Here is a 21,065-nt window from a genome sequence, read left to right as displayed (position 1 = left end):
AAAATCCATGGGTAGGTGCATGGGAACACCCACACTCAGCCCATGGAACATCTCCATGGGGCAGAGTAATGCAACATGATTTGCGATACGTTGCGTTACTCTAGATTTATCAATCCATGCAGCACAATCTAAGGTGGCCTTGCATGGCTTGATTAATCCTTCTTTATTGCTGCATCGCCCTTGCTCTCCCATGCATGGCGCAAGGATGATGCAACACTTTGATAAATATCCCCTAGAGTGTCCACCTTCATTAATAGGCTTCTTGATTTTTACTTCAATCATGGCCTTATTTATGGCAAAGTCACTCAGTGCAGCAGGCAAATCACCTTGTATTGCTTTTGTGCAGGAAGTGACACCTTCCTACACAAAAATAATCCCCTGAGGCTTCTTCCTCTTTTCATGTGTGCTGCAGAATGAAGTACACATTGAAAGAGGAGAAATAAACAATACTTCTTTGTTACACCTCACCACAAAACAACCATGGAAATGCCCCCCTGGTGCAAAATAATACAACACAGCAATTTGCACTGCATTGCATTACTCAAGATATATGAAGCCACTCAGGACACAAAAGGTGGCCTTGTGTGTCTTGATATGGTTCATTTTTAAGTTGCGTCACTCTTGCACCATGCTCTTCCACTGATACCCATGAGGGATTGGCACCAAAGACATGAAAAACCTGGGGGAGCAAGGCAGCTCCTGCAAAAACAGCACCCCGCACACATGGAGAAAGCAGGGATATCGCATTTGCTGGTTCCTGCACCATCAAACAGCAGTGCTGTCTGGCCAGGACGGGAATGGACTACCCATGCAGCCCCAGCACACAAAGCATCGGAGTGTCCCAGGTGGGACGCAGCACCCTCAAGAAAAGAAGCCAGTAATGAAAAAGAAGACTCTGGTCGGGTATCCCCAAGCAACAAAGAGTAACCATGGCTGAAGCTGCTCATTTAAAATGCAAAGCTGCTGAGAGAGAATGTCCCGTGATCCCAATGGGGCTTCATCGTCTAAAGTGTGCTTCCTTGCGGTGGCCCTAGGTTGACAGAGGCACCACCAATGCAGTAAAGGAGTAGTATGGGGAGCAGCAGGAGTCACGGTGGCCCCCCTCTAAGGGAATTCAAAAGATGACCATAAGTTTCTAGGGTGGTGGAATTTATGACCCCCCATGTTTTGATCACTTTTAAGGCTGGAACAGTTATTCTCTAGCCTGGCACTGAAAAGATCTCTAGAAATTGGGGTTCTTATTACATGTTTAGTGTTCTAACGTGGTTTAAGAAAGTCAAGGGCACATTTTATAATGATTTAGCCTCTTCCGTGCTCATGACGAGCTCAGCTCGTCATGAGGCACGGTGGCCGTGTGCTCATGACAAGCTGGGCTCGTTATGACCCGCGCGGGGCTCACAGGCGGGGATAATTTCCCCGCTGTGCTGAGCGTTCCACAGAAACGGGTGTGGTCATGACGTGCTCAGCTCATCATGAGCACAGTGCCACCGTGCCTCATGACGAGCTGAGCTCGTCATGAGCACGGAAGAGGCTAAATCATTATAACATGTGCCCTTGACTTTCTTAAACCACTTTAGAACACTAAACATGTAATAAGAACCCCAATTTCTAGAGATCTTTTCAGTCCCAGGCTAGAGAATAACTGTTCCAGCCTTAAAAGTGCTCAAAACATTGATAAAAATGAGGAGAAATAAAAGTATTTCTTCTTGTTGCGCCACTCCTATGCCTCCCCACGATTCCTCGTAAATCTGGGAATGCTTCAGATTCCGTGGGTGTTGCATGGGACACCCACATCAACACCCATAGAACGCTCCTTTCATTCAGTGTTCTGTGTGAAAGGGATCTTATTTACAACACAACGAGAAGCCATGAAAAGTGGCTTTGCGTGGCCTTATAAATATTCTGCAGCATATTGCACAAAGGAGGGTCAAAAAAGTGATGCTCTGGCGGGGCAAAAATGCAGCTGGGGCCTCATAAATGAGGCCCCCAGTTTGCTTATAAGGACTGATATGCACATCTCTCAAGAGTGGCATAGCGGGTATAAAACTATGAACTGGAAAGCAGCCCCCAGGGAAGGTTCAAGCATTTTTTCTATCCCCTTGTTACTCTGCGCTTGACAACATGTTTGACATCAATCTAGTTCACTGAAAGACAAACTGTTACACCTGAATCACTTTGTACTCTATTTCAATATGCCCTTTCATGATGAATGGCTCAAATCAAAACAAATATTAGAAACGCCTCTTTACATGTATGAGAAACCATGTTTTGTTTAATTCACTTTTCTTCCCTGTTCTCTAATTCATAATTATTTAATGTATGATTATAATAATTCTGTCAGCCCTACGTAGAATTTGTCTCTACATTACTGGAAGCCAAAGGTACTACATCCTTAAGGAAGGCCAAGATCACCTGAAGGAGAGCTCCAACCCACCTCTGTCTAACCATACATGTAGGCTTTGTATACCCTTGTAATGCAACACCCCTATTTGAACAGAAATATATTTGTCACAGCACACAACATTGATGTTGTAAATGGCTTTCTGAATTGATCTGATCGTCTTCTGCAACATATTTGAGATGCATGTTTCTCCAGCCCATTCACTCAATAGGTAGTCAGGCCACTGTGGGCTTGAATGTAAGTGTCTCCCCTGTGAGAATAAAAATGTCATTGTCAGGCTTAAACTGATCTGGGGCACTCATTTGAACAGCCCTAAAACGGAGCCCACAAGCTGGCCTCGGTTTCAGTCTCAACTGTGAATATTACCCCTTTTCACTGTGTGTCAATAGCAAAGGTCAAGGAGTACCTTGAGCAGATGAGTCTCTCTTAAGCAGTACCGGACTTTGATGGTCCTTTATTAGGTTTTTAAAGTTTATATTTCTTCCTCATCCTCTTACTTCACAGATCCCCCGCTCTGTCTGCAGTGAGAGCTGCCACCCAGGGTACCGGAAGGTTCCCATAGAAGGGAAGCCCAGCTGTTGCTTTGCCTGTGTGCCCTGTGCAGAGGAAGAGTTTTCAAACTCCACTGGTGAGTGATAACTTTGTGCCTGATGGAGAAGTAAGGCATTAACTGTAAAGAGTGCAAGGGCTGTTTAATTGGTCTTTCTGAGCCCTGATGCTAAATGCTGGACTTAGAAAAATAGGAAAAAAGTGGTAGATTTGAATACAGGTTTCTGGTGAAATTGTACAAATCATTGCATTTCTTTACTGCACATTGCCCCAGACAATGTCTTCTCACTGGCGTTTTTTGATGCCCATCCAAGCTACTGTGAGTTCAGCTTTTGTCCCAAGGATATAGGGCACGATTTGTAGGTCAAGAGGAAGTGTGCTCCATATGATGGGTGAGTTTTTGCACTGACAGTGAGTGGTGTCCATGAAATTCAAACTGAATTTGAGATTTTCTAAGAGGTGCTTGTTTATATTGAGGAATTTGCATATCGGAGACTTGAGGGAGAGCTTAATAAAGAGGTAGTGCAATGCGAGGTCATTGACGTGTTTGTATCGTGTAATACTTTATTCAATAAACATTTATCATAAAAGTAGATACAATTTCACCATAAAAAGATAAAATAAATACAGTAAAAAGCCGATATATACAATAATCAAGGGTCATAAAGTGCTGTGGCATTAAAAACTGATACAACCAGTCTCTTTAATCTACGATTTTCTACCTCGTTTTGCTCTGTAACAGCTTTGAGTGAATCTACCAGGCCTTCCCCAGGTACTTTGCAACCCCACAAATGATCATCAAAGATGTTGTGTCTGTTGTCAGGATGCGTAAGGCCATCCTATACTGACTAACTCCCAGTTCTCTACATACTGGTTGTAACCATCTTTTCCTACCCCCCCTGTAAGCCCTACAGGCGAACAAAAAGGGTGCTAAGAACTCATTAGGGCTTGTCACAACCTGGACAGGACGCTTGATGGGACAAATAATTTTTCCAGCTCTTAGTAAATTCATTAAAAAAAAAAGGGTTCTATCGCTGGGTATTTTGATAAAATCTAGGAAAGGTTCAAGCTTCCTGACAGGTTTGTGCTCGAAAAATTGGTCAGTTAAAGACCCCCACTTGGTGTCTTTTAGTTCCTCAGCCTGCACCCACTCCCAGTAAATTTTCTTAACTATATGTTTGCGTGGGGTGGGGGTACTGGGATAACCACGATTCACTCAACCCCAGGGTTATGACCAACTGTCTCAACTTGTTCAGCCATACGATCTTCTTTGAGCTGTTTAAATTGATGAGTTCGTCAAACACTGCTGCATAGTTTGCCAATTCTGGTGTCCTTCTCAAGCGTACCCAGTATAATAATGGGCGACGGCGAACTATGTCTTTTAGTGAGCGTTTGCCCATATCGTGGTAAAGAGGCTTTATGGGGTTGAAAGTGGAAGTCCAACTAGGTCTCTCAGGAACTTGTTCTTGGCTTTAACTAGCTCCGCCGTATTGTCGAAACCCCACAATTCCGACCCATAAACTGCGGAAGCCAGTGCCTTCCCTTCATAGACTGCTAAAGCCGGGGCTATTGGTCTACTAATAGAGGCCCGATGATCTCTTAAAATGGCTCCCGACACTCTTTTGTGGTTAAGAAGCATTTTAGCCACGTGGGAGTCCCATTTCATTCTACTGTTGACCCTAACTCCCAAGTAGTCAAATGCATCCACCACCTCTAGCAAAGACCCATTGAGGGTGACATTAATCCTCCTAGATAATTTTTGCTAGTGACAGTACCATAAGTTTTGTTTTGGTAGTATTGATGATTAGACCTCGTTCTTCACAGAACAGGCTGAACCTATCTAGCAATTTCTGTATAGACCAGAAGGGGTTTTGGACATCAGGAGGGTATCATCTGAGAAAAGAAGGGTCGGTGTTTTCTCACCCGCCAGGGTGGGGGCATTGGCTGGGTCCTCTCTCAAATGGTCTGCCACCCCATTTACAAAGAGAGAGAACAAGGTCGGAGCCATCACACAACCCTGGCGGACCCCCCTATTCACTGGAACCCTCCTTGTCAGTTGACCCTGGTTCCCCCATCTGATTCTAGCATAGTTACCCTCATTTTTTTTGTAACATCGTTTTAATTGCAGCACCAAAATAATTGCATAGACAATAACTTTATGGCATAGCATTTAACATAGCAAGAAGGCACATTATCAATTCTCTCCCCCATCATACCAGGCACGTCTCCAGAAAGAAGACTAAGCTGCCATCGTGCTGAGTCCATTCCTTGCTGCATAGTCCAATGTCCGTCAGCACATTCACAAGAAAAAGTGGACTGCTTTTGTAATTTTTGCCCCTCCCCCACCCCCGTCATCCACCCTCCCTCCACCTTCTGACAGTCCCGAACTCCACCCCCCCCGTGGCAGCGCTGTGTGAAAATCCTAGTCAGAGTAAGGTCTGGTGTGTGCAAGAAGGTCCCATACTTTCACTAAGGTGTGTTCCTAGGTGTGTTGGTGGGGTCTGCTGCCACCGAGTCCTCCTCCTCTCCTCCTCTCCTTCCTCCTCATCATTATCATCCCGGAGCGCCTGCACCATCATTTCCCACGCTGTTGCCCTCTCCATGGCTTTCTCATCATCCGTCCTCCTAGCCATCTGGTACCTCAAAGTACTTTCACATGCTGCCCACCGCAGACATTCACCATACCACCGTTTATACGTGGGCCACACTTTCGACTTCCAGTTCCTCGTTATTTCCCTCTTTGCAAGGATCAGCCCCAAATCTATTATTCGGCTGGTATTTTTATTTTTAGACGTGTGTGGAAACCAATGTAGGGCCCCCACTGCCTTGGTGTACTGTATTTCCCTATCTGTAGCATTATTCAGGGCCCTCCCGACTTCCTGCCAGTAATTCCCCAAGGTAGGGCAGTCCCACAGCATGTGACCCAGATCCGCCCCAACTGTGTTACACCTGGGACAGGCCGCCTGTTCCACCCCAAAGTATTGCCGTATTTTCCCAGGCGTGAGGTATGCCCGATGAATAATATAGAAGTGTATGAGCTGGAACCTGGCGTTCCTTGAGCTTTTCCGCGCCCTTCGTAGCAAGTGACCCCAAGTTACATCAGGGATCTCCTTTTGGAGGTCCAACTCCTATTTAGCTTTCAAAGCTGCGAATGGCTGCAAGGCCTCCCACAACATTCTGGAGTACCGGCAGGTTACCGCTTTAAAGGTCCCGGCTGCCATCATCGTATATTGGCATGCATGGATGTCACCGGTTCCTGCAGACCCTCTCCCCAGTGGTCTTGCATGGCGCCTGTTACCGCCGCATGTAACAAGTAATCACCTCGCGGGAGATCAAACCGCTCCTGCAACTCCTGAAATGGAAGCAACGCCCCATCCTCATACAAGTCGCCCAGCATTTGAACCCCAGCCTCATCTCAGCCTAGTAATCACGACCAGTCTCCTCCATGAGGGAGGGCTGTAACCATCCCCAGCGGAATTTCCGGAGCATACATAAGGCGGATCCCTGCCCGTTTGCGCGCCCGATTCCAGCAGAGTCGGAACGTCTGTTCCTCCGCTGTCAAATCTCTAACCAAGAGCTTTTGATGCAGGGTGATGTATGCCAGCACATGCCGCGGGGTGCCCTCATCTCTAGACTGCTTCGGGCCTCGATACACCCTCGCGACCTCCTGAGTGAAAGCCTGCAGCTGAGACGCCAGATAATAACCTTCGAAATCGGGCACCGCCATGCCTCCCTCATCCATGGGCCGCAAGAGGGTATCCAGCGCGATTCGTCGCCTGCCCGTGCCCCAGAGAAACGCTATGGTCAATGATCTCAGGCGTCGAAATACGGAGCCCGGAATCCATACCGGGAGAGTCCTAAAGTAATACAACAGCCTGGGCAGAGCCACCATCTTAAGTAGGGAGACCCGACCGGCCAGTGAGAGTGGAAGAGTGGACCAAAAATCCATACACCCTCTCAGGGCAGTAATACAATGGTTAAAATTGCAATCCAGCATATCCGTTGGGGTATGGTAGATGTAAACGCCAAGATAGTGCAGACAATGAGGTTCCCACCGGAGTTCCTGTGCCATGAGAGGGCACAGCTCTCCTTGTCTCAGAGGGTATAGACAAGATTTGGGCCAATTGACCCTCAAGCCCGACAGCCGCCCAAACAGCTCCAACAGACTTCTCGCCCCCAGTAACTCTGCTTCCGCATCAGCCAAGAACATCAGTAGGCCATCCGCATACAATGAGATGACATGCGGCCTGTATATCAGCCCCGTATAATGGCGGCCGGACCTGGCTTCCGCTGCAAATGGTTCCATTGCCAAAGCAAACAAGAGGGGAGAAAGGGAGCACCCCTGCCTAGTGCCCTGTCGTACCGGGTAGTGCTTCGAGATCAATTAGCCCACTCTGACTCTAGCCATGGCTTCCGTATACAGGACTTTGGTCCAGTTGATATACCCGTCCCCCAGCCCGAAACGCCTCATCACCTCGTACAGATAGTCCCACTCAAGACTATCAAAGGCCTTCTCGATATCTATAGAGAGCACGAATGGAGTAGTGGCGTCCGACCACTGGGCCCCCATCAACCTTGTAAGCCTGCAGATATTGTGGGTAGTGTTACGTGTCGGGATAAAACCGCATTGATCCTTATGAATCAGACCGGTCATGTGGGTCAATAATCTATTTGCCAGGATTTTGCTCAGAATCTTGTAATCCGTCGAGAGCATAGACAATGGACGGTAGGATGAAAGGGCAGCGCCCTCTCTGCCAGGTTTTAATAATGGGATCATAAGGGCCTCGCACATGGAGCTCGGGAGCCTACCTCGTGATTGCGCTTCATTATAAACCAATTGCAGTTGCGGAGCTAGATACTCCAAGTATTTGCTATAAAACTCTATCGGGAGACCGTCAAACCCCGGAGTCCTGTTTCTAGCCATCTGCTTCACTGCACTCCCTATCTCCCCGATCGTTATAGGCCGACCCAACTCCTCTTCTTCCGAGTCCTCCAATCGCGGTAGCTGCAACCCTTCTAGAAAGGTGCCCAGCTCATCCGCCCCGCCTGTCTGTCCGCTCTCATACAAACCCTCGCAGTACGTCCTGAACCTATCCAGAATGTGGCAAAGCCCCTCCCCCTCCGCCTGAATCGCCATGATCGGCGCGCCCCGCCTGATCGGGTTGGCAAGCCACGCCAGTATCGACCCCGCCTTATCCCCTTCTGCATGCGCCTTCGTCATATACGCCTGATGGTCGAAGCTACACAGCCGCTCCAACTCCACCGCTAGCGCTTCCCTGGCGCCACTAAGCCCTTCTTGAAGCTCGGGGTGATTCGGGCGTTCCCTCTCCTTCTCTCTCAGTTGCTTCTCCACCTTCTCAAGATCATCTAGCAAAGTTTTACGAGCCCCTGCAGTATTCCCAATACAGTGTCCCCTGACCACCACCTTAAACGCGTCCCACTCCACAGCCCTAGTGGAGGCGGAGCCACTGTTCTCCTCAAAGTAGCGCGCTATTCGCTCCCCCAAGGCCTCCCTAAAGAGCAAGTCATCTAAGGTATCAGGTTGCAGCCGCCATGTTGGTACACAGTTGATTTCCACCATCCAGTTCAGGGACAACAATAAAGGATTGTGGTCCGACATCGTACGAGCCAAATACTCCGCGCTACCCACTGTTGAGAGCATATGTGACGAGCACAGAAACGCATCTAATCTAACATGCAGGTCATGTAAATGTGAATGAAAGGAATAGTCCCTCGTGGTGGGGTGTAGTGTTCTCCAAGTGTCCCCCAGGTCCCAACTCTCCTGCCATTCCAGTCTGCGCTTCGCTACCCTGTGTACTGGGGATGCGTGCAGCGGGGGATGAGACCTATCCAATTCAACATCCACCACCGAGTTGAAATCCCCCCCCATGAGAACCGGCCCTGCCAAATAACTCGCCAGTTTGCCCGAGAGTGTCGTTAGAAAAGCGGGCAAATCCACATTTGGGGCGTACACGCTGCAAAGAGATACCACCCGGCCCCTGAGTTTCCCCTCCACCACCACAAACCTACCCTCTGGGTCCACCATCGTCTTGGTGACCTGGAAAGGGACCCCCGCCCGTATCCAAATCAATGTCCCCCTCGCAAAGGCCGAATATGTCGTGTTAAACAGCTGCCCCCTCCACCTTCTTTGCAGCGCAATTCCCTCCTGCTTGGTGAGATGCGTCTCTTGTAGGAAAGCTATATGCACACCCCTACGCTTCAGATACGCGTGAACCTTGTGCCTACGCACCATAGTATGGAGACCCCGCACATTCCAGGTCACACATTTCAGAGCCCCCGTACTAGCCATGTCCCTTTGCACACACAGACAGAACAATAAAAGCCATCGACCATGCGCTTTTGCCAACAACGTACAGCCCCTCCCTCCCACTCCAAACAAGTGAACACCCCCCCCAAGAACAACCCGAGCGTCCCCAACTACTCTCGGTTCCCACCCCCCCAGGACAGGCCCCCCCACAATTGGAAGCAAACCCATCCAAAATATCACACCCAACTATCCCTCAAAGGAAGGCACTATTATTCGCAGTCTCCACTGCGATGACCGTAAGGGCCAGTAGGGCGCGGACCGATGTCGAGAGGGTTCGTTAAAGCAAATCAGTCCCGCATATCCCGTCCCATGATCCCCTCATAATAGATTCACGAAACCCCATACAACAGTAAACTGCGCTCACGGGCACAGCGCCCCAGTGTCTGACCAGTAGGCCGCTCCTCCAGTCCAGCAGTTCATGCCTCGACTATCTCCCCAGATGTCTGCGGTGTCACTATAGGGCCTTTGGCTCCACCAAATTCCGAGAGCCCCGTCTCCGACCCCGTGCCCTGCTCATCAGAGTCCGTGCCCTTCCCAGACTGGCTTCTGGTCGCGCTAGATAGGTCCACCACCGCCTGTAGGGCCGCCTTCCTCTCTGTCTCTGTCTGTGACACGGATGGTTTCCCAGTTCTCCGGCGATTTTTACGAATCCGTTGCGACTTCCTGATCGGCTGTGCTTCTCTAGCCTCCTCCGCCCTGGCCTTAGCTCCGTCCGTTCCAGCTTTATAGGTGTCCCACCAGGCCCAAGCATCCGCCGAGGTCGTGAAAAAGAGCGACTTTTCATTCACCACCACTCTCAGCTTCGCTGGGAAGAGCAGGGAGTATTTTATGCCCTCTCCACGGAGCTCACGCTTGAGGGACAAGAAGTTGGCCCTGAGTTTCTGGGTCTCAAAAGTGTAGTCCGGGAACATGGTGACTCTGTTGTTGTCAACTTGAAAGGGTCCCGCTTCCCTCGCCCTTTGTAGTAGCCAGTCCCGGTCCCTTTAATGAAGCAACTTGAACACCACCGGGCGAGGCGGCAGGCCCGGGGCCGGAGGTCGAGCCGGAACCCTGTGGGCCTGTTCCAGGGAGAAAAAGGGAGATAGTCCTTCCGGTGCCACCTCAGTGCGTAGCCAGTTGTCGAGGTAGCCCACCATATCGTCGCCCTCAATTTTTTCCGGTAGGCCCACGAGGCGAACATTATTGCGCCTACTCTTGTTTTCCGCATCCTCGGCCCTCCTCTCCAACACCTTCAGCCTTTCTAGAGCATCCGCCATCTGCGCTTTCACAGCTGCGTGGTCTGGGGCCAATTCCTGAACAGTGACCTCCATAGACTTGACTCTGTCCTTAAGTTTATCATGGTCTGCTTTCAGGAGACCCAAGCCCGTCGCCACCTGGGCGATGTCCCGCTGCAGGGCATCTTTCGTGGTCGCGATGGCCTCCAATATACGGTCCTGCATACGCTGGAGAGCAGACTGGTCACGATCCGCTCCATCCGCCGCCTCCGTGTCGGTCGCTCCGTCCCCCTTCCCTTTTGGTTTCACCATCTCGACTGCGGCTGGTAGCGGCCTCTAGGGTCCCTTTGTCCCCCTCACTGTCTCCGCACTGCAGAGCTCCGCCACTGGAGAGCTCCCCGGGCAATAGGATCAAAGACCTAGGATGTCCTCAGGGCAGCGGACTCTGCTCCGATCGCACTAGACAGTGCAGTACTCCGGGGCCCACTGTTGCCGCTGAGCCTCAAGATGCCAGTGTGCACTCGGATACTCGGGACCGTCGTCACAAAGCCGCCGCCATTTTAGGACTCCATCGGCGAACGTAATTGTGGTTGCGATTCCCAACAGCTCGCAGCAGCATGAGGAAAGTTCACCCGCGCCCGCCGAGAAGGTCAAGAGGGGTCCTTCAGTCTAGCAAACACCGCCAGTAGTAGAACAGCAGGAGAATCCGGCCTCGCGCTCCCGCTGTCGCTTTGACCAGGCCTCTTAGATCGACGGCTTCACACCGGTCAAAGTCAAATTTCAGGGCAAGGAACAGCTCCAGGTCTTCCACTCTGAACGCCGTAACTTCCGCGATGACTTCAGATTATGAATTATCCCAGTTTTACTGGAATTCGCTCGGATAATCAGGATGATATTCGGGATTGGGCGCGGAGCTCCGGGCTCACGCTGCCTACCTCCTCGGCATCCAAGCCACGCCCCCCTAGCATAATTACCCTCATGTAGTCTTTTTATAAGCTCAAGGAGATATCGTGGAATGCCCATGTCCTGCAGCAACTGCCAAAGCTAGGCGCGAGGCACAAGATCGAAGGCGGTTTTCAAGTCTATAAAGGCTTTATACAAGCTACCTTTCGCGATGGACACAGATTTCCAGTATACTGCAAAGAAACTGAAAACCTGGTCCATCGTACCCACCTTCTGCCTGAATCCCGCTTGTAAATGCTTCAGGATATTTCCCTCCTCCAACCAAGACCTTATTCTAGAGATGATGGACCTGTCAACTACCTTCTGTGCCACGTCGATTAAACTAATCGGCCTGTAGTTGGCAAGATCCTCTCTAGAACCTTTGTTATATATTGTCACTACTTTTGCTCCCTTCCATGATTCAGGGACTGAGTGGCCCTGAACCAGCAAGTTCATCAGGAGAGCAATGAAGTTAGCCCACCGCGTGGGGTCATGTAGGAATAAATCACCCGTCAGGCCATCCGGACATGCGGCCTTTCCAGGGGCTATGTTCTTAATAGCCAATTGAACCTCTTGGGAAGTGAAGGGCTCTACTGGTTCAAGGTTCTCGCAGTCTAATTCTATTTCTACATAGGCACCTTCTGTTTGTTCAGAATCAACCTCACCGCAGTAAAAACTTGAAAAATGGGAGTGCCATTGCTGCTCAGTTATATAATTTGGGACAGGGTCCGCTCCCCTTCTATTAAGTTTATTTATCAGTTCCCAAAATAAGGTTGAATCTTTTAAATAAGCCGCCATTTTGAGCTCCTGCCAGTGTTCTTCTTACCAATCCTGCTTAGCTGTTTCTAAGGTTTTATTTTACTCCTTTCTGGCCGCCCTTACGGCTACCAGGTCTTTTTTACAGAGGGCTACGGAGATGGTCTCTCTAGGTTTTCTACATGCAGCCGTGTACCATATATTGCCACTTTTAACTACTTTGCTTTTGTGCACTCTACGATCCTTAAACATAAAAGAAGAACCCACATTTGCTATGACATTCCCATAAAATTCACTCAATTGGAATCCCTGCTCACTATCCTGGGAAATGTTGAGCAATGAGAGTTCCATACACTTTAATTCTACTAAATCTCCAATGCTAGTTAGGACATTCTCCTGGCAAGCCACTATATGCCATTTTAATCTGCGATTGTAGTTAGATGGAACAACTTCTTTTGTAATTAATATTGGTACATTAGATGTCCTCCTATTGCATTCCCATCTAATTTCCATGCAGAGGGGATTATGATCACTATCCTGCTTTTGTTTAACCTCCATGGCAACTACATTCCCCCATAATCGTGTATCAAGCAGAATTAGTCAATGCGCGAGGGACCACTCAGTCTATTAAAAGTCATGGCCCCATTTGGGTCAGAAGTCGTCCTACCATTCAATGCTCATAGGTTATATTTCAATGTTAAGGCATTGATCTGTATCGCCCTCGCTGACCATTTCCTGATTGGCCTCAGACTCAGTGCAGCAGCAGGAATAAACTGTCTTATATCTTCTTCATTACTTCCTCACTTAAGGGTTCGTACGTACAGTTCAAGTCTCTATCCCACAATGATATTAGATCGGGGGGAATACCTGCTGGGGCTGTTTCTAATAGTGTTAGTGTAGATGAAATTTTAGCCCCTGGGGTTCCTCTAGCATATATATTAAACAGCTCCACTCTATTGCTATTCAAAGGACCTTTAAAAGATAAGCGTACAATATCCTCTGAAGCTGAATTGTGAACAGTAATGTCCCAATTCAAGGCCACCTTAACCCATATGTGGAGCCACCCCCGATGGACGACCGTTTCCTGTATTTGTCGAGGGGATAAAATAGGTGGAATACCCCGCCTCACAGGGGGGTCGTGCTCCAGGTCTCCTGGAACATGCAAACCTCGTAGTTGTTGTTGAAGCAATTCCATTCTGGAATTGCCAGTTTCTTTTGGAGGCCTGCTATGTTCCAGGAGAGAAATCGAATCACCCCTCAATTTCCTTTCCCCACCTTATGTAAATCCAGAGTCTCCAGACTCGACATTTCCCTACCACAGGGACTGGAAGTTGTACTGGCTACGCAAGGCAAATTCCCAATGTCGCCCTTGTTAGATGTTACTACCAGGTGGGTCCTGCGATTATCCTAAGATAGTCAGTCTATTCTGTTTAGATCAGAATCATCCTTATCCCCAGCTATGGACCAAAGGGGCAAGCGTCTAATCTGAATATTTGATTGCATAGGAGGGCATGTCCGACACTCTAAAGCCACTAAGTTCTCCGCCAATGTTGCATTACATAGTTGGACTTCGATGCAATCTGTGTGGGAGCTAAACAGGGACAATCTCCTGACATTAATCATGTCCTCCCTGATGATAGATCTGCACCCCCTCACATGGCGGAGCCAGTGGATCACTTTATTGTGAATAGATTCACTAGTTTCATGGCCGGAGTTCCTATTGGGTTTTGGAACCCCTGTCATGTAAACTATTGCAGTGGGGTTTCTGGTGGCTAAGCCTTTTGGTAAATTACTCGGGGGGTCAACCCCAAGCTTTTCATTTTTACCCGCCAGAATGCCATTGGCAACTAATTTGCTTGTGTAGTAAACCTTATTTCCGGATGCTATTCCCTGTGATTTCATAATTTCAGCATAAGAACTAGGGGTATGCTGGCCAGTGGAAGAATCCCTGCCCAATCTTTGATCCGGGAGTCCTTTCTTCACAAACCCCCCTTCTGTCACTGAATTAGGGAGTAGGGGTTCCCTTGAATTTGGTGGAGTTACTACTTTGGCAGGTGTTAGAATTTGGGGAGCTTTAACCCTGTGGGCAACTCCTTTCTGAGCTAGCTCTTTCAGCATTTTTTTTAATGTAAGTCAGTTCCCTCTCCACATTTTCCGATTTCTTGAGGAGTGCCCTGTTGGAATGTGGACAGCTCGAACACCCCCCAAGATATTCATCACATGGCTCTGAATCCCTAGTGGCCCTAGTAGTAACTCGTGCTATAACATCAGTTGTGTTCCCTGATTCTCCTCCTAAAACAGCAAATCTATTGGAACAGTTGATATCTATCTCGCTTGCATTCTCCTGCAACACCCCCTGTTTTAAAGATTCAGAGATCTTGCTAGATGAGTTGGACCCATTTGGAGCCTTTGTGGAGTCTGCCATGGAGGGACCCTCTAGGGGATTATGGACTTCATAAATTGGAGCAATATATGGGTTTTTTGGCAAAAATAGCAGGAATTTCTTTACCTCTGTGTTGTTTTAAGACCTCAGAAAGTAGATCAGGGTTTTCCACCCACGGGTTACTAGAATTCCCTGCTAAAACCTCCTCACATTCATCAACAATAGTTTCAATTCTTGTCAAAATACAGGTAGTGGCTGCGTGTGAAGCCTTTTTTGCCTTTTTCCCCTTTTTTGGCTGTGACAATTGTGGTTCCCCCTCCATAGACTTTCTTTTGCCCATTATCAATAAGCCACGTTGGAGAAGACACTCCTGGTCAATTTTAAACACAGTGGGAAACTCTTAACACTCAGATCAGCAAGGAAAGACAGTTAAACACGCCTTTAGTTATTAGAAATACCCCCTCCTAACCCCACAATACCTCTTGTCCCTATTGTCCTTGTAATAGGGTCCTTAAAGTCCAGATGTTCGGGGGGTAGCCGTGCCCTGCCTCTTCCGGTCGCTGACGAGCACGGGACGGGCCCGCGGACGTCCCGCGCTTCGGCAGGGCCGGACCGGATTTTAATGCCTCCGGCGCCCTCCTAATGACGTTCAGCAGCGGGCCTTACGCAGCCCCCTGGGGGATGTAGTCACTGGGCTGCGGGCGCGGAAATGCAGGATCCGGGACAAAGAGCCGGGCAGGTAGGCGTGTTCCCAAAAGCTGTTCCCCTCACGGGGGTGCAAGGAGGCCACAGGTAGGCCGCAACACTGGTGGCAAGCGGTATATTTATGATTTATTTTGTGAAATTTATGATTGCACAAGCAGCAGACTTCTGTGCCTGTTGTATGCATTCTAGAAATGTTTAAGTAATCTAGCATAAAGAACACATCTATATTCCATTTTAGAATTAATAACAACACGCAGTAACTGGTCCAGGAGTTTGAAAAAAAGAAGTAGAGTTGTAGCCAATTCAGTGGGAGGGATCAGTTTCTTACCACTGTGTACAATTAGAGTATTTAAGAAATATCAGCATCCAAAACAAAGATTTAGAAATTTTGTTAGGTGCTTACATTAAGTGTAGAGCAACGATACTACAATATCAAGCAATGATAACAAAGATCTCCAGCTTACAGGCAGACCTTAATTTGTGCAGGTGTTTGCCGTAGCGCGGCACCTGCGCCTTTTTCTAAATACTGGGACATATTTATCCACCACATGGGGGCACTCTGTGTCTATTTTTCTTTAGCGTAATTCCTCATTGACAATTTAATACGTTTTTTAAAAACTAACAGATAGTTGCTGATGTCACTGGCATTTGGAAGTAGAGGCAGGAGCTGGGGATATAGCAGCTGCAGTGGACTCCCAAGAAATATTTTGGGCCATGGTATCTCATTTTTTACAAATTAAGCACTGCTTGCAGCCAAAAATGAGAAGTTCAGATGAAAATCATTGAGTTAAAGAAAATGAGGTCTTATCTATTCAAGTCAAGTCGAGCCAAGAAAATCTTTATTCAGCTTTAAAACAAAAAAAAAAAAAATACATTACAATAAAAACAAGCAATATCATTTTCTCAGACCTAAGAAAACCTTAGACATTTGTACAAGGTTAACAAATTTCCACCTAGATCTTTGATCTTCAGTTTCTAATTCTATTTGACAGATGACTAAAACTAACTATGAAGCAAATATTGTTTAATTAAAGTTGCTGCAATAAAGAAGAGTGGGTCTATATTGTCTACATCTGAGTGAACACAATGGAGGTAGAAAGAGCTGTTTCATAGATGGCATTTTAAACTAAAATTAATAAGCAAAAAAGTGTGATGTTGTTTGTGTAGGAGAGTAGGGTCTGCAATCCTATGATCACCCAGATTTTTTGCTTTTGTTTCACTGGTTTACGACTTTCTCTGGCTGTGGGCCTGCTAATCAGACCCACAGCCTGGCTGTTCTCTTTCTAAATTACGAGATGTACCCTAGGTGCATTTACCAATTGGTACTGGGCCACCTTGTCAGACCCCGTAACGCAGGGCATAGGGGTACCCAGGGCCGCCAGGGGCTGAAGCATGTATTATGCCACCCCTGGCTGGCCTCCTAAATTTGACACAACTGGCTGCACGACAGCTGGGGCGAAGCCGTGTAACCACCCTTCGCTTTAGGTATAGTAGCTCGATATCTAACCATACAATGGACACCCGAGTTCCTATCAGTCACTCCTATGGCAGGCCTTAACAATCCTGAAGGCAGAGTGCGTGGGCTCGTGTGAGCTAGGTTCAGGCCCGAGCCGAGCCCGGTTGCAGCTTGCGGAATCAAGACCCAATAGCTGTTCCATGATAACGTGTACCATATCGGTAACTCCGGTGTCGCGTTATCAAGGCATGTCGAGTAAGGTGTCATACGAATCGGGGTGCTGCCCTCTCACCAATTCTGGCGATGAGGTTAGCATCCCACCCTTCTAGAGGGACACGACATGTACGTAACTGTGAACCCCGGTTAAAGTTAACTGAAGCCTCAGCTCCACAAAATGGATGCTGCCACCACAGACACGAGTCTGACCTCCTGCTGCTGGGAGTCCTTCCAGCGAGGAGCACTTGGACAAAGGGTTTCCTGTCAAGGGCGGTGTTCGCACCGTCCCAGACAGGGTTTGTGTATTCTGGGTAGGTAGGGCTTTGGCGAGAAGGTGACTGCGGAGTGGCACCCCGGTGCTCACTACGCATCTGCCGGTTAGAACCAGTTCCAGGGGCGACAGCCCTGGCCTGGGGAAAGTCCGGCAGGGGAGAGGGGTGTAACTACCCCCCTTCCTGGTCCCACCCTTAGGGCAGGACCTAGTCATGTACCCACCCCTTTCTTTAGAATAAAGACCGGAGCGGGGACCCTTCCAAATTAGATCATCTTTGATTCAAGAACTACTTTCTACGAAAGGACATTCAAGACTCTTCTCAAGATTTCTCCCTTGTGACTAAGGAGTAGTCACCCTGCATCAGCGGGCACCAACTAAGAACTCTGCGGTTTGCTGTAAGTCCTTCCTCAAGGAATCCGACGGCCCAGCTCGACGAGAACCGGCTTCCCTGGCACCTCTGACCTCTACCCACATCATCAGCTCAGCTGTGATCCGTGGGTGCGACGAGACCTCGAGGGACCGGCCATCATCAGAACCTGCACGCTCTTAAAAACCAGCACGACCATCGAGGTAACTCTCTGGTGAGTGCTCTGGGGTCCGAGAAGCCCCGACCCTGAGCCGCTCCAGCACCGAAGTGCAGTCTCCCAGCATCTCCACGATCTGCGTGGGGCCCTTCTGCTCGCTGCTCAGCACGTTGTCTGGTCACTAGCCGCTGGCTTGTGTCCTTCTGTGACGACATCCGAGAATCATCACTGCTGGTCTGGTTGCTCCAGACTGGCCCTTGCTTCCATCTTTGCGAGAAGCACCCCGGACCCTCCTGGTCCACTCAAGACGCCATCTTAGGCCCACCACGTGGCCCTGAGAACTGCCAAGGCTTGTTGCCCCATCCTGGGCCCAGCGACGCCGACAGCATCATCCTTCGTGGGACAGCTCGCACCTCCGCCGTGGTCGCCGATAATGCCTCCTGGTCCATGAGACTGCAGAGCCTAGCGTCGCCCACTCACCTGGTCGAGGTGACGGCCAACCGGTGCCTTCCTGGTACCCTCTGACTACTGGCTAGTAGTACGAACTTGGTCCCCTCTGCTTTCAGGTTTCAACAATCTCCGATCCAGGCTTGGATCTCTACGAACTATTCAGCACTGGTCGCCGGCCAGCAACTCCTTTTCTTCCGGCTCCTGGCTCGTCAGCGAAGACCCCGACGCCTGTAAGACTTGTGCAGCCGCAGCCCTCGTGGCTAGGTAACTCGGCATTTCGGTGCCTGCATAGCCTCCTTACTCTAGGGTCCCGAGTCCCTCGCTTCCGACTTGCCTTATCGGGTCCGCCCGAGACCGTAATCTTTCCGTGTCCTCGGACACTTGTTTCTAAATTGTGCACTTGAAGTATTTGCTAAAGAGATTTGGTTTGTGCTTAGTACCCTGTCCTCATAAAGAGTACAGGGCTGTTGTGATTCTTAATAAATATACTGTTTATTTTCATAACACTTGTGTGGTGTCCTTTCACTGGGTGTTCAAGGGGTACATGTGTGGTAAACAGCTGGCTTAACACGCCCTCTCGAGTCTTTAGCCTTAGACTGCTCGTATCCACGCTACTAGGATAGCTGGTCTATAGGTTGACTTACAACCAAACACCATAAGGGTCGTTGGAACGATACATAGCGGTCGCTAGAATAGCGAACGTTGCATATCGGGCCAACTTCTCACATTGGTGAGCAGCGGTTGGGATTTGAGCTTGCTGTTGTTTTACCACACGTATCCTAAGAATATCTTGTTGAAAGATCGCACAAAGTACTGTTAGTACATATAACTAAAAGCTTAGAATACTCTGAGTTCTACTGAACCAGCTGTTGTAGCTCCTCAAGGCTTAGCACACCTTGGCTACAACTCTTAGCAAGGGTACAGTAGGTAAACACGTAGTGTAGGTAGGTGCATCACTTACACCACACTAGAACCAGTATGTCGGACAAAGGAGGAAACTCTGGGTCTCCCCTTGAGTCAGTTGACCCTCCACAGGTCATCCCTTCAGGATATACTGTGCTGAGCTTCAAGGAGTTAAGACGACTGTGTCACTCCAGGAAGATTCAGCAGGGGTCTAACCCCACAACGTCCTTTCTGATTGGTCTCTTGGAGACTTATGATGCCAGGAGAGCTGAGAAACTTCGTAGCTCTTCTAATCCAGAAGGAGACATGCCTCCCCTCGAGGGAACCCGAGACGATCCTGACCTCATTCACCTCGCAACTGAGAACGAGGATGTGGAGGAGGATGAGGATGAGGATCTCTCTGGGGATGAGGCAGATAAGGGACAGGTAGAAGTCGTCAGACTAAGCAGGTCCAACTTAAGCAAACATGATAGCGGTACTGGGGGACCCCTGGGGCCACTATCAGGTCAGCTTAACATTGGGAATGGACGAGCCCGATCTCTGTCAAGAGACTCTGGCGGATCCCTTCGAACCAATGGCTCTCACAACTCTTCTCAGAGAGGGATGACGTCCCCTCAGAGGAGAGTGTACGAAGCTAAGGAAAGGGCAGCTAATCTGAGGATCGAAAGGGAAGAACTTGCCCTGGCCAAAGAAAGGCTTGCCTTTGCTAGAGAGCAACAGTTAAGTGGGGTAGTCCCCACTGGTGGCAGCAATGTACCTAGTAATAGGGAAAAGAGTTTCGATACGAAACACCTTGGTAAGATAGTGCCCCCCTTTAAACAAGGGGACGACATCCACAAATGGATTACTGCTTTGGAGAGGGCCTGCACTGTGCAGGGTGTTCCCCAGAGTCAGTGGGCAGCTATCTTGTGGCTCTCCTTTGAAGGAAAAGGAAGAGACAAGCTCCTCACCACAAGGGTGGAGGATGCTAACAATTACCAAATCTTGAAAAATACACTCGTTGAAGGGTTCGGCCTAACCACTGAGCAGTACAGGGTGCTGTTCAGGGATACCCAGAAAACGCAGTCTCAAGATTGGTCTGATTTCGTCGATTGTGCCACTAAGGCTTTTGAGGGCTGGTTGCTGGGCAGTAAGGTTACTGATTATCAAGGATTGTATAATTTGATGATGAGAGAACAAATTTTAAACAATTGTCAGAACCAGTTGTTGCATCAGCATCTTGTCGACTCGGATCTGACCTCTCCCCAAGAATTGGGAAAGAAGGCAGACAGATGGGTTCGTACAAGAGTTAAGCAGAACCAGGGCCAGAATCAAGGTGGTCAGAAGAAAGCAGACCAGAAGGGTAAAGATTCTAAAGGGGAACAAAATGACCAGAAGTCTTCGACAGGTCCCCAACAACCCAAAGAGGGTGGGGGTCAGGCTCCCCAAAAGAAGAAAGAAGGCCAATCCAAAAGATGGTGCCAGTACTGTAAAAGTAAGTCTCACTGGTTTAGTGAGTGCACCAAGAAAGGAGGAGGGCAGACTCCTGCCACTGCAGCCCCTAAGGCACCTGTGCCCCCTAGTACAGTCAGCAGTGGTAGTGCGCCTCCCAAGGGTTTAGTAGGGTTAACCCTGGGTTCTGAGGGGCGTGACAACTTAGTTGGCACACTCACTCAGGCTGTCCTTGTCAGTACAGGGGACGCAGACGTATCCCCTGACGTAAGCCCCAATACTTTGGGCAAATACCGACAGACGCCTTTCATAAATGGAAAGATGGCTCAGGCCTATAGGGACACTTGTGCCAGCGTCACCATGGTGACGCCTAACTTTGTGGACCCTGGACAGATCATGCCAGGTACAGAATTCCTGGTGACCAATGCAAGCAATGTCACTACCAATCACAGTATGGCAATTGTAGCTTTCTCCTGGGGAGGGGTAACTGGCCACAAGAAGGTTGTAGTTAGTCCAGACCTCCCAGTGGATTG

General features: G+C 49.0%; 1 protein-coding gene across 1 annotated transcript in view; it reads left to right on the top strand.

Annotated features, from left to right (window-relative positions):
- Positions 1-2,965: 2,965 nt before the first annotated feature.
- LOC147726112 (vomeronasal type-2 receptor 26-like) overlaps positions 2,966-21,065 on the top strand; it is a 69,974-nt gene continuing 51,874 nt past the window's right edge. The window contains exon 1 of the mRNA XM_086963423.1: positions 2,966-3,029. The gene's annotated coding sequence lies outside the window, so the exon portion shown is untranslated. The remainder of the gene's footprint in view (positions 3,030-21,065) is intronic.

Source organism: Lissotriton vulgaris, chromosome 3_1 (assembly GCF_964263255.1).
Source record: "Lissotriton vulgaris chromosome 3_1, aLisVul1.2, whole genome shotgun sequence".
Classification (NCBI taxonomy): Eukaryota; Metazoa; Chordata; class Amphibia; order Caudata; family Salamandridae; genus Lissotriton; species Lissotriton vulgaris.
The sequence above is the reverse complement of the archived record's forward strand: the minus strand, read 5'-3'. Positions and strand labels throughout refer to the sequence as shown.